A 14,422-nucleotide genomic window follows, 5' to 3' on the forward strand; every position below is an offset into this window, starting at 1 on the left:
TCTAAAAATCTAATCTCTGTCACTTGAGGCGTGAATAGCAGTTACATCTGGGAATATTGATAAGGAAAAGAAGTGAGATTTCTAGGGTGCTGGAAATATTCTGTCTCTGTTGTGAGTGGTAGTTGCACAGGTAGATTCATATGGAATGACACCTCTCCTGAATTCTAACTTTGTTCTACACGTAGTACATTAACACATTCTTATTGCAAATTAGTTAAATTTTCTAATTTTTCATTTGATTTGAAAGGTAGAGAGAAGAGACAGAGATCTTCCATCTGCTGGTTCACACCGCAGATGTCTCCAACAGCCAGGGCTGGGCGACACTAAACCCAGAAGCCTGGAATTCTGTACAGGTCTCCCACATGAGCTGTAGGGATTCGAGTACTAGAGCACTCACCTGCTGTATCCAGGGTGTGCATTAGCAGGAAACTGCAGGTGGAAGCAGAGCAGGGACTGAAACCCACACATTCTGATATGGAATGCAGGCGTCCCAAGTGGTGCCCTAACCACTGTGCCAAAAGCCCGAGTCTTACACAATTTTTTTTTTAAAGATTTATTTATTTGAAAGGCAGAGTTACAGGAGGGCGGGGGTCTTCCATGTGCTGGATCACTGCTGAAATGGCCACAATGGCCAGACCTGTGCCAGTCCAAAGCCAGTAGACAGTAGCCAGTAGCCAGGAGTTTCTTCCATCTTCTACTGATTTACCAGGCCACAGCAGAGAGCTGGATTGCATGTGGAGCAGCCGACTTGAACTGGTACCCATATGGGATGCCGGCAATACAGGCGGTGGCTTTGCCCACTATGCCACAGTGCCAGTCCCAGCACTTCTTTTTTAAAAAGATGACCTATGGGGCTGGCATTGTGGCAAGTAGAAGGTAAGGCCACTGCCTGCGACACCAGCATCCCTTCTGGGTTCCTGTTTGTGTCCCAGCGGCTCTACTTTTGACCCAGCTCCCTGCTAATGGCCTGGGAAAAGCATCAGAGGATATCCCAAGTAGTTGGGCCTCTGCCACCCATGTGGGAGACCTAGAACAAGCTCCTGGCTCCTGGCTTTAAGAGGCCGTTGCAGCCATCTGAAGAGTGAACCATTACTTTGGAAATTTATGTTCATTAAATAAAATTAAAAAAAAAATGAACCAATGTATGGAAGATTCCCTCTTTCTCTCTGACTTTCTAAATAAATACATTTTTCTTTCTTTTTTAAAGGCAATTTGAAAGGCAGAGTGATAGGAACAGACAGAGAAAGAGATCTTAGATCCACTGGTTCACTCCCCAAATGGCTGCAACAGCTGGGGATAGGCCAGGACAGAGCCAGGAGACAGAAACTCCTTCCTGTCCCCCACATGGGTGGCAGGGACCCAGGTACTTGATCCATCTTCCCAAGAGCATTAGCAGGGAACTGGATTGGAAGCAGAGCTGGATTGGAAATCGTGATTTTTTAAAAAATATTTATTTTATTTATTTATTTGAAAGAGTTATAGAGAGAGGTAGAGACAGAGAGAGGTCTTTCATCTGCTGGTTCACTCCCCAAATGGCTGCAACGGCCAGAGCTACTCCGATCTGAAGCCAGGAGCCAGGAACTTCTTCCAGGTCTCCCACACGGGTACAGGGGCCCAAGGACTTGGGCCATCTTTTGCTGCTTTCCCAGGCCATAGCAGAGAGCTGGATCAGAAGAGGAGCAGCTGGGACTGGAACTGGCGCCCATATGGGATGCCGGCGCTTCAGGTCAGTGTTGGCCCCGGAAATGGTGTTCTAATATGGAATGACAGCGTCACGGGCAGCAGCTTAACTTGCTGTGCCAAAATACTGACCCCAGCACTTTTTTTTATCGTATATTTTAAAGAAATTTTTATTTATTTGAGAGCGAGCGAGCGAGCGAGCTCCCATCCGCTGGTTCACTCCCTGGATGCTCACAATGGCCGGAACTGGGCTTGGAGATGGGAGCTCAGTCCAGCTATCCTATGTGGGTGTCAGGAACCTGGTTATTTGAGCCATCACCACTGCCTTCCAGGGTCTGCATTAGCAGGAAACTGGAATCTGGAGGTGGGCACTGAACCCAAGCAGTCTAATGTAGGACACGGATTTCTTAACTGCTGAACTCCTGCCCCAGTACTTTTCTTTTTACTGAAGAAAAGCTTGCTTTCTCTCTCTTCTCTTCTCTTCTCTTCTCTTCTCTTCTCTTCTCTTCTCTTCTCTTCTCTTCTCTTCTCTTCTCTTCTCTTTTCTTTCTGATCTGTTTATTTGAAAGGCAGAGTTACAGAGAAAGAGGGAGAGACAGAGAGAGGTCTTTCAAGAGAGGCTGCAAATAGCTGAAGCTGAGCCAGTCTGAAGCCAGGAGCTTCTTCCGGGTCTCCCACACGAGTGCAGAGGCCCAGGCATTTGGGCCATCCTCTGCTGTTTTCCCGGGCGTATTAGCAGGGAGCTGGATTGGAAGTGGGGCAGTTAGTGGGATGCTGGCGCTGCAGATGGCAGCTTAACCTGCTATGCTGCAGTGCTGCCTCTGTCCCACCCCCACCCTGCAGTACATTTTTTAAGACATTGCATGTTCTGAAAAGCTTAATAGAGGCGAGCTGAGCAGGCATTTGGCACAGCAGTTAAGACACTGCTTGGGGGGGGCAGTGCCATGGCGTAGCAGGTAAAGCCGCTGCCTGCAATGTCAGCATCCCATATCGGCGCTGACCCAACCCTGTCTCCTGTGGCTGCTTGGGGAGTGAACTTCTTGGGGAGTGGATAGAACTTCTCCCTCTTTCTCTCTCTCCAAATAAATGAAAGTAAATAAAAATTAATAGAAGAGAATGTGTGCTGTTGCCACCAGTAGGAGGCAGCATAACCTATGGTAGATAGGTTGGCCCTATCTAAGTGGCACACCAAAGGAACTCCTTCCCTTCCTGGCCTTCAGAATGTCTCGTGCATGCAAGCTCCTTCCTAAGCCGCCTGTCAAGGTGACTGCACTGCAGGTGGCTGGCTGCCTGCTGTGTCTTTCACAGGATGATGAGCTCCTTGCAGACAGCACTCGGCACCACCACCTCCCACGTGCTTTGGAAGGGGTGTTTGCTAAATGTTTTGGAACTAAACAGGAAAAAAAAAATGCAGTGTAATTAGAAATTACCAAATATTAAGTCAACAAATTACTGGAACCTCTTTCCTGACAGCGACCCTTGTAAAACAGCTAAGTTTACCTGGTGCTGGGGCAGGCGGTTTGAGTCACTGCTGTTCTGGGACTTTTTTTTGCCAACCCCACCCCATTCTCCACAAAATGACAGGACAGTACAGGCTGGGTCAGAAGCCCCATGGGCTAGTACCACTGGCTTCTGCCTGATGAGACCAGCAGTCTCCTTATAGCCTCATTACATCCTTCTATGAGACATGAGCTAGTGAGAATGAAAACAATTCTTCCCTACTTCGGTTCAAGAGCAACAGTAAATCAACGTGCACATAGCCTGTGAGGTCGGTTAAATTTCTTCATATCTTCCCTAGAGTACATGTGGGTATCCAGGGTGATGGGTTGAATTGTGCTCTCTAGAATTTCTGTATGCCTGGTTGGTTTTGTGGTATAGCAGGTTAACCTGCCACCTGTGACACTGGCATCCCATATGGGTGCCAGTTCAACTCCCAGCTGCTGTACTTCTGATCCAGCCCCCTTACTAATAGGCCTGGGAAAGCAGCAGCAGATGACCCAGGTACTTGGATCCCTGCTACCCACGTGAGAGACCTGGTTGAACCCTCTGGATTCATTGTGGTTATTTGGAGAGTGAACCAGCAGGTGGAAGATTGCTCGTGATTACTCGCTCTCCCTCTCTATAACTCTGCCTTTCAAATATATAAATCTTTGGGGCCAGCGTTGTGCATAGTGGGTAAAGCTGCTGCCTGCGGTGCCAGCATCCCATTTGAGTGCCGGTTCATGTCCTGGCTGCTCCACATCTGATCCTGCTCTCTGCTATGGCCTGGGAAAGCAGTGGAAGATGACACAAGTCTTTGGGCCCCTGCCCCATGTGGGAGACCCAGAAGAAGCTCCTAGCTCCTGGCTTCGGATCGGCACAGCTCCTGCCGTTGCGGCCAATTGGGGAGTGAATCAGCAGATGGAGGACCTCTCTCTCTCTCTCTCTCTCTCTCTCTCTCTGTGTGTGTGTGTGTGTGTAACTCTGACTTTCAAATAAATAAATAAATCTTTAAAAACATATATATGTCAATCTTTGGAGCCGGCACTGTGGTATAGTGGGTAAAGCTGCTGCCTGTGGCACTGGCATCCCATATGGGCACCAGTTTGAGTCCCGGCTGCTCCTCTTCCAATCCAGCTCTCTGCTATGGCCTGGGAAAGAGTAGAAGATGACCCAAGTTCTTGGGCCCCTGCACCCGCATGGGAGACCTGGAAGAAGCTCCTGGCTCCTGGCTTCGGATCAGCCCAGCTCTGGCTGTTGCAGCTATTTGGGGAGTGAATAGCAGATGGAAGACCTTTCTTTCTCTCTCTCTCTCATTCTATACCTCTACCTCTCAAAATAAATAAATAAATAAATCTTACATATAAAAATATTTTAAAAAATTAGTAAAACTCCTATGTTTAAGTCCTAATCCACAGGATCTCAGAATATGGCTTTATTTGGAAATAATGTTATTGCAGATGGAGTCAGATTTAGATGAGGTCACCAGGATGGGCATTGTCCACGATGACTGGTGTCCTTGAAAGAGGAAATCTGGACACAGAAACATGCATGCCTGTGAAGATGAGGGCAGAGAGAGGTCTTTAGGTTTTTTTTTTTTTTTTTGACAGGCAGAGTTAGACAATGAGAGAGAGACAGAGAGAAAGGTCTTCCTTCTGTTGGTTCACCCCCCAAATGGCTGCTACGGCTGGCGCTGTGCTGATCCGAAGCCAGGAGCCAGGTGCTTCCTCCTGGTCTCCCATGCGGGTGCAGGGCCCAAGGACTTGGGCCATCCTCCACTGCCTTCCCGGGCCACAGCAGAGAGCTGGCCTGGAAGAGGAGCAACCAGGACAGAATCCAGTGCCCCAACTGGGACTAGAACCCGGGGTACCGGTACCACAGGCGAAGAATTAGCCTAGTGAGCCGCGGCGCTGGCCAGAGGTAAGTCTTTAACAAATGCCAGGGAGCCATCTGTGGCGGGGGACAAGATGGAGCACTGTCTCTGTCACACCCCTCAGCAGTCACAGGCTCAGTTTTGGCCTTCGGATCCCCAGAACTGTGAGACGACCCCCGCCTGGTGCTCGAGCGCCCCGCTTGGTGGTGCTGTGACGAGACTACCTCGCCAGCGCCACGCTGCAGGGGCCGTGGTCGGGCGTTCCAGCCCACTGCGGCTGGCGGAGTCGCCCCGAGCAGGGCAGGCACGGGGCTTCACACGCTGGTGGTGTTGGCAGAAAGAGTTCAGAGTCTCCTTTCCCAGGGCTGAGTGTGGGCTTTGTAGCCAGATTGCCTGGGTCTGAGTCTTCACTTGCTAGCTTTGTGGCTTTGGGAAGAATATCTGACATCTTGAGCCTGTAATATGGGGGCAGAAATAAGCCCCTAGTCTCTTTGTACCGCGCTAACAAAATACCGCAGACTGTCTCATTTGCAAAGAACAGAAATGTATTGCTCTGAGATGCAGGCCCCAGAGGATTCACTGCCTTGTGAGCACTTTCCTGGTGCAGCCTCCCGTGGCACGTGGGCCGAGGGGCCCAGCTATTTCCCTTGACCCCGTAGATAAGGGTGCTCACCCCATCTATGAGGGCGGAGCCCCCGTGACTCGGTCCCCTCACCTCTCAATGCCATCACTGTCGGGTTTCCCTGCCAACACTTAGTGTTGCAGAGACATGTGCGCCCAAGCCACAGTGCGCTTATTCCCAAGGACCCGCATGACCAGTACGTGCGTTACTGTAGAGAGCTGGGGCTCGTGCAGCAGCGCAGGGCCTGGGCGAGTCTTCTGCTACATCATGGACTATTATTAGTTTGTGACTCTTGCTGATTCGTCCCTGGCAGGAAGGGGACAAGGACAGCTGCCTGCGTCTCTTCCTAGGTTCTGCCCTCAGGGGCAAAGCAGGCTGAGGCTGTCTGACTGTCCCACCATGCCTCTCCCCAGGGGTTGCCCAAGGCTCAGGAGAGGGCAGGCTGAGCTCTCCAGCAGCCAGGAGCAGCCGGAGCACTGTACATAGTTAGAACTGTCAGGCGGGCTGCCGGGACTCCTGGAGTCTGCTGTGTGAGCTGCAGTGGATCTGACTCAGGCGGCTAACAGCCTGCGTTGTGGGGAATTCATTCCCAGAGCTGCGGGTTCAGTCACTGGCACAGTGACTTGTGGCTGTCCTTGTCTGAATCCTGTAATGTCCCCGGGACTCCAGAATGAAGGGGCTCGGCTCGTGGCTAACATTTCCTGCTGTGTTGTGACTTTGAGTACCTGCTCAGCTTGAACACGGGGAGTGACTGGGATCTTGTTTCTCCTCCAGAGAGACCATTTCCCTGCTACTACACTGGATTTCACTTAACCATCTATGGGGAAGTGGGTTTTATTTACTTTTTTTTTATTTGAAAGGCAGAGTTACAGAGAAAAATGGAGAGAGAGAGAGAGAATATAGAATCTTCCATCTGCTGGTTCACTCCCCAAATGGCTGCAATGGCTGGGACCAAAGCTGGGAGCCCAGAGCTTCCACTGGGTCTCCCACGTGGGTGCAGGGGTCCAAGCACTTGAATCTTCTGCTGTTTTCTCAGGTGCATTAGCAAGGAGCTGGATTGGAAGTGGAGCAACCAGGTCTCAAGCTGGCAGCCATTTGGGATGCTCTTCTTGCAGCGGAGGCTTAATCTGCTAGCCCCACAGAGGTGTTTCTGAGTCCCTAGATCCCTTTCTACAGCAGCCCTTTCTCATGGGGTTGTGTGGAGATTTCAAGATAACGCGTAGCTTACAGAAAGCAGCTCGAGGCGAACTGCTCACTATTGTTACTGATATTGTTGTCAGAAGGTGCTCATACGGAGCTGAAATCTGCATCTTGTAACTTCAACACTTTGGTGCTAATTTGGTTTATTGGCACACAGAAAATAAGTCTGATGGTGCCCTGTGAGAACGGTTATATTTATTGTATGTCTGCTCTTAGTTTAGTTGTTCATACTCCATTCCCTCAGCTTTCCACATTGGAGGCAATTTGTCAACATCTCACCTTCCTCATTGACCTTTACCCACACTGGTTGACCTTGGAGGAGTGCCTGGGAGCTGGCAATAAGACATGTGAGTTGACTACCATCCGAACTATGCAGGCGAACCAGCACTGAGAAAGACATGATATGTGCGTTATGTAACTGGCTTCTCACCTTACCACCTTTTGAGGGAGCAAACAGACTAGAGATGAAGAAGCTTTCCCTACATCATTCAGCTCATAAATTATGGAACCAGGATTCAGCCCCAGACCTGTCTGACTCCAAAGTCTGCTCTTTCTCAGTGAAGTGGAAACCAGAGCACTATTCCTGGAACAGACTTGAGACAACGCTCTGGGAACAGTACTGGTACTGCTTGTGCTTGTTGGGCACAGGTCCTCTTTGAACCTCCAGCTCTGCAGACACAGAAAGTCTATGCCTGACTTGCAAGAAGGGAAAGCTGCACTCTAGACTTTGTAAACCAGTAGTCATAAAAAGCTCAGGTTACAGGGCCAGTGCTGTGGCGCAGTGGGTTAAAGCCATGGCCTGCAACACCGGCATCCCATACGCGCACCTGTTTGAGTCCTGGCTGCTCCACTTCTAATCCAGCTCCTTGCTAGTGTGCCTGGGAAAAGTGCATAGGTCCCTGTACCCACATGGGGGACCTGGAAGAAGCTCCTGGCTGGAAGATTGAGCCTGGCCCCTCCTTGTCGTTGCGCCCATTTGGGAAGTGAACCAGCAGATGGAAGATCTCTTTCTGTGTCTCTCCTTCTCTCTCTGTAACTCTGCCTTTCAAATACATAAATAAATCTTTGAAAGAAAAAAACAACTCAGGCTAGGAGGTTTGGAGGGAGTTGTCTCCATTTTATGTTCCTGCCTATCTTTCTGCTTTTTTTAAATATTGCAATTTTGTGTAGATTTATTTGCAAGTCACCTTAATTGTTTCTGGAAAGAAAGGTACTAATTAACGAGTTAGTAAATAGCCCTGTTCTTGCCCTCCAACTACATTGCAACTAAACTGGCCTTTCCTGAACACAGGCAAACTCTTTCAGCTCCCTGCCCTGCTGACCAAGTTCACAGCCATCTAATGCCATTCTAGGACCATTGGAAACTGAACCACTTCTATCAATTTTCTTTCTTTTTTTTTATTTTAGTTTCCAATCTGCAGCTTTAGCATTTTTAAAAATGGTGCTCTTACCTTTTGAATACATGATGTGTTTACTAGATACAAAATTCACAAGGTGCATATAAAGTTGTCTGTCTCGGGTGGGGCCAGCACTGTGGCGTAGTGTATAAAGCCACCCTGTCGCTCTCCCACTCGCGGAGGAACGACACCCAACTCTGCGCTGTTCTCTTTCCCCGACCCTTCCCGGGTTTGCTGCTGCTCCCACCGCGGAGGAGCGGCACACCACAAGCTGGCTCGCTCAGGGGTTCCTCAGGTGTTCCTCCTGCATGTTGTCTCTCTCTTCCTTTATAGTCCTCTTCCACCAATCCCAACTCTGCTGGGGTTCTCTCCCCATGCACTGAGCACGCTGCTCTCCTCCAATCAGGCGCAGGATCAGCTCCTGCAGCTTGTTAGTCAAATTGGTGAGGCAGCTGTGTGGAAGTTGTTTATTCCCTCTCAGCGCCATATGGTGGGAGATCAGATGCATAGAATTAGTCTTAGCAGTTCCAGTAATTTAGTCTAGTCTCGGTTGCTCCACACACACCCCTGTAGTGCCAGCATCCCATATGGGCGTTGGTTTGTGTCCCAGCTGCTCCACTTCTGATCCAGCTCCCTGCTAATGCACCTGTGAAAAGCAGCAGAGGATGGCCCGGGTGTTTGGGCACCTGCCATTCACGTGAGGGACTTGGAAGAAGCTCCTGGCTTCAGCCTGGCCCAGCTCTCTCTCTCTGACTCTCCATCTCTATCTGTAATTCTTTCAAATAAATACATCTTCAAAACAAATTTCTGTCTCCATCCTGGTTCTGAAGCACCCAGATCCCTTCCTGGGGGGTAGTCAAGGTTACCAGTTTCTTGTTTGTACTTGAGAGGTGGTCTCTGCACACACACACACACACACACACAAGCAAGTATACACATATGTATCTGTTTCACGTTCTCTTTTTAGATGAATGGAACATACAATATGTACCATTTGGTTTTCTTTTCTAAGTTAATATCTATCTCTTAAAAAATTCAGGGGCCGGTGCTGTGGCACAGTGGGTAAAGCCGCCTGTAGCGCCAGCATCCCGTATGGTCCCTGGTTTGAGTCCCGGCTGCTCCTCTTTCGATCCAGCTCTTTGCTGTGGCCTGAGAAAACAGTGGAAGATGGCCCAAGTTCTTGGGCCCTTGCACCCACATGAGAGATCCAGAAGAAGCTCCTGGCTCCTGGCTTCGGAATGGCACAGTTTCAGCTGTTGCAGCCATTTGGGGAGTGAACTAGCAGATGTAACACCTCTCTTTCCTCTCTATCTCTCTCTAACTCTGTTTTTCAAATAAATAAAATAAATCTTTTAAAAAAATCCTACTACCAATAATGGATAGAACCAGACAATAGGTAAGAAAAAAGAGTATTTGAAGAAAACAATAAGCGAACGAGATCCACCAGACATGCAGAACAGTCAACCCACAGCACACACACGCTTCTCAAGTGTATGTGGACACTCCATGACAGACCAGAAATTCAAACTCAATCATAGGTATCATGACTGAGTCTTCTTTGACCAACATGGGATTAAGATAGAAATGCATAATAGAAGGAAAACTGGAAAATACATATTTTATAGAAATTAAACAATATGATCTTAAACAACCAGTAGATCAAAGAAGAAATCACAGAGGAAATTAAATATATCCCAAGATTGATGAAAATGAGAAAACACACCAAAGCTTATTGGATGCAGTGTTAAGGAAGAAATTTATAAATGCGCTAAAAAAGAGAGATCTCAAATCAATAACAACTTTTTTTTTTTTTTTATAGGCAGAGTGGACGGTGAGAGAGAGAGAGACAGAAAGGTCTTCCTTTGCCATTGGTTCACCCTCCAATGGCCACCGCGGCCAGTGCGCTGCAGTCAGCGCACCGCACTGATCCAACGGCAGGAGCCAGGTGCTTCTCCTGGTCTCCCATGGGGTGCAGGGCCCAAGCACTTGGGCCATCCTCCACTGCACTCCCGGGCCACAGCAGAGAGTTGGCCTGGAAGAGGGGCAACCAGGACAGAATCCGGCGCCCCGACCAGGACTAGAACCTGGTGTGCAGGCGCTGCAAGGCGGAGGATTAGCCTAGTGAGCCGCGGCGCCGGCATCAATAACAACTTTACAATGTAGGGCACTATAAAAAGAAAGAACTAGGGTTGAACACTTCGTTCAGGGGTTAAGACATCTCTTGGTATGCTGGCATCCCATGTTGGAGTCCCCGGGTCTGGTCCCAGCTCTGATTCCAATGCAGCTTCCTGCAAATGAGTGCCCTGGAGGCAGCAGGTGATGGCTCAAGCACCTGGGCCCTTATCACCCATGTGGGAGAGTAGGATGGAGTTCCTGGTTCCTGGCTTTGGCATGGCCCAGCCCTGGAAGTTGCAGCCATTTGGGGAGTGAACCAGCAGGTGAAAGAAATCTCTGTCACTTTACCTTTTAAATAAATCTTTAAAAAAATCCATTCTCTGAACTTTGCTATTACATGAATATTGTTTCTACTAGAAGATGAACTCATGGAGTTGGGCTTGGGGGTCTGAGTAACCCTTGGTAACTTAGAAAAGGCGTTCCGCATTATGTTTTCAGGATGAAATGGAGGTAACACTTTAAAGTTGTGAGAATTAGGTCAAATAACATACCCACCCACATGCCCATATGTTTAAAGGTATGTATATATTCAAATTGTGTAGATGTGTAAAAACTGAAAAGCGAGGGGGCTGGCACTGTGGCAATGCAGGTAAAGCTGCTGCCTACAGTGCATCCCATATGGGCACCGGTTCGAGTCCTGGCTGCTCCACTTCCGATCCAGCTCTCTGCTATGGCCTGGGAGAGCAATTAAAGATGGCCCAAGTCCTTGGGCCCCTGCACCTGTGTGGGAATCTCAGAAGAAACTCTTGGCTTCCGATTCAGAGCGACAGAGCTCCGGCCGTCATGGCCATCTGGGGAGTGAACCAGCAGGTGGAAGACTCTCTCTCTCTCTCTCTCTCTATCTGCCTCTGCCTCTGCCTCTCTGTAACTCTGCCTTTCAAATAAATAAATATTTTTAAAAAAGCCAGGAGGTTGCCACACGGATGTCCTTGGGCATTTACTTTATCTGCCCCAGCCAGGTTCCCCGCTTGAAATATACACGTGAGGAGGAGGAGGAGGAGGAGGAGGAAGGGGCTGCCCCTTTGGGATTGTGGACTTTACAGTAATGATTTGCTACTGACTTTAAGGGGTGCTTTGTATCTGCTGTGCGCTGTTCTCTTGTTTATTTCTCCAAACAGCCCTATGGAGGAGACATCACCCCGTGCCAATACACTCTTAAGTACTAAGCACTTACTCCTTTTGAGCATTGGCTGCCAGTAAGATCCCTGAGCTTGCAGAATTATAACAGGAAAACACATTGAAGCACAAGGTACTGGCTAAAAGGAGATTGGTGCTACTATGTGGGCTTGTAAGGGCTTGTGGTTTGTGCAGCAGTTAAGATCCAGCCTGGGGAGCTGACATTGTGGCGCAGCGGGTTCCGCCGCCACCTGGGGCGCTGGCATCCCATAAGAGTGCAGGTGCAAGTCCCAGCTGCTTCGCTTCTGGTCCCGCTCTCTGCTACTGCGAAGGCAGCCCAAGTACTGAGGCCCTTGTCACCCACACGGGAGACCTAGATGGAGTTCTACTGCCCAGCATTTGCAGCTATTTGGGGAATGAACCAGCAGATGGAAGATTCTCTCTCTCTCAGTAAATCAAAGCTTCTTCCTGCTGATGTGCACCCTGGGAGGCTGCTGTGGTGGTTCAGGTACTTGGGTTCCTGCCACCCACACCGGACACCTGGAATACATCTTTCGCTTTTCAGTGTTTTAAAACACTTTAGACTTCAACATCCTGGCTTTAGACGTCAAATCCCACGTCTCGCACTACTCCACATCGCTGCTCTTTCCTGTGGGACCTGTCCTTTCTGACAGCTGAAACACCATTTTCTGCTTCCCAACTCTTCAGAGCGCCACGGGGAGTTACTTGACTGTGAAAGCGGCGCTAACACAGTGCAAGCTCCGGAACAGGCGGTGTAGACGGCACCTAAGAGGTGAGGGCTCCGGGTTTCTGGATTCTGCCTCACGGCTTTGCGGTTGCCCGGGAGACGCGCGCCCTGTGGGCAGAGCGCAACGCCCGCGGGACTGCATTTCCCACAAGCCCCCTCGCCGCGCGCCACGTGACCTCTCGCTGGCTCGCGCCCGGCCGTTCGGTCCCTCCGCGCGTCCGCCGCCGCTTCCCTCTTCTGTCCCCGCCTCCTCGCCTCTGTTCCGACGCGTCCCGGGCTGGAGCCCAGCGGGAGCCGAGCCGCAGCCGCAGCCGGAGCCGGAGCCGGATCCGCAGCCACAGAGACGTGGAAACATGGAGGCCTGAGCCGGCGTGCGCCACCCGCGCTGCGGCGGTGATCGCGCTCCTCCTGAGCCCCGGTGCCTCCTGCCTGCGTGTCCGGGCGGCTGGAAGCCGAGCTCCCAGCGGGCTGAGACAGGTGGGCTGTGGCGCGGCCCCCGGCGGCGCCGCCCTGCCAGCGAGCCCCTTGCCGGAGCGGGTGGGGCCGCCCGGCGGCGGGAGGTGCGGGGCGGCCGCCCGCCAGGCCGGGACTGGACCGCCCCGAGGCTCCGAGTCCCTTCGCCGCCCTGCAGCGGGCCCTGAGGGCTGTGTGCGTCCGGAGAGGGGCAGGGAGTCCGGGCGGGCGGTGGGGGTCCGGGAGATCAGGGCGAGGCTTCCGGAGACGGGGCGTCGTGCATGTGGCCAATGGGCGTGTGATGGGCAGGGTGAGCAGCAACTGTGCTGGCTTGGTTTTTGGTCTTGACGTGCAAGCTTTTACTGAGACGTAATTTACAGAGTGTCCAACCCCTCCTCTCCAAGTGCAGTCAAGGTAGACCCGCTCGGCCGTGCAGCGGCCGCTCTGATCCCTCTCCGTAGGAGTCCGTACCCGTTAGCAGGCACTCCGCATTCCCCTCCCTCACCCCTGGCGACCGCCAGCCTTCGTGTGCCTCGGTGGACCTGCCCGGGCAATCGGGGCCGCGCTGAAAGGGCGGGTGTAGGAGGGGGCTGGGGGCAGTCATGGGGTCTCGGGAGGACGGAGGTGTTAACCGCTGCAACAGGGGTACCCAGAGGTGACAGACGAGAGAGGCAGACTGGAGAGAGGGGTGTGTAGAAGGCAGGTGCTGGGGGGCGGCCTCGCCTGAGCGATCCAGGTGCTGCGGCTAATGAGGTGCGGGCTCCAGCGAGGAACGGGGTCGGTGCAGTGCCAAGGAAGAGAATCGATAAGCACAGGAGCGAGTTTGCCGCGAGAAGGCAATGTGTGAATATATGGACTTCTAGAACGATTATCCCGCTCTGCAGTTTTTATTTTGGTTCGTTATCTGGGCAAATCGGAGGTAGACTGGGCAAAGCATGCGTAGTCCTGTCTGCAGACGCAGAAACTGGTCTTTTAGAGGTTAGGTGACTTGAATGAGGGCCAACTGAGCTGAGGTGAAGGAGGGATGATTGATGAAACTTTTAAGTAGCAGAGAATTGAGATTGGGTCATGTTAACAGCAAGGGGATTCAGCTGTTAAGAAGTCTGTGTTTTGCCATGTAATAGGAAGTCTCTGTGTATTGTTATAACAGGTCGGGACTTTTTTGGATTTTGTACCTTTTACTTATGGGATAAAGTTCAAGCGGTGAAATAATATAATATGCTGCCATGTACACCCCCTAGCCAGCTTCAGCAGTTATTAACTCTGCCAGTTTAGTTTCATCCTGTATTATTCCTCATTCCCATCCCCAATAATCTTAAAGCAGATCATAATCATATTGTTTCATTTTTAAATAGTTCATCATATACCTGCAGGATATTGAGTTGGTTTCTTAAAGAATTATTTATTTATTTGAAAGGTAGAGTTAGAGAGAGGGAGAAACAGCTTCTATCTACTGATTCATTCCCCAAGTGGCAACAACCTCCAGGAGTGAGTATGGCCGAAGCCAGGAGCTTCATCTGGGTCTCCCATGTGGATGGCAGAGGCCCAAGCACTTGGGCCATCTTCCGCTGCTTTCCCAGACCCATTAGCAGGGAGCTGGATTGACAGTGAAGCAGCCAGGACTGGAACTGGAGCCTATATGAGGTGGCAGCTTAACTTGCTATGCCACAGTGTCGGCT

General features: G+C 50.7%; 1 protein-coding gene across 3 annotated transcripts in view; it reads left to right on the forward strand.

Annotated features, from left to right (window-relative positions):
* The first annotated feature begins 12,628 nt into the window (after positions 1-12,628).
* The window catches only part of DYM (dymeclin), a 374,546-nt gene continuing 372,752 nt past the window's right edge, over positions 12,629-14,422 (forward strand). For all 3 annotated transcript variants that reach the window (XM_051851233.2, XM_002713527.5, XM_070050191.1), the window contains exon 1: positions 12,629-12,767. The gene's annotated coding sequence lies outside the window, so the exon portion shown is untranslated. The remainder of the gene's footprint in view (positions 12,768-14,422) is intronic.

Source organism: Oryctolagus cuniculus, chromosome 10 (genome assembly GCF_964237555.1).
Source record: "Oryctolagus cuniculus chromosome 10, mOryCun1.1, whole genome shotgun sequence".
Lineage (NCBI taxonomy): Eukaryota > Metazoa > Chordata > Mammalia > Lagomorpha > Leporidae > Oryctolagus > Oryctolagus cuniculus.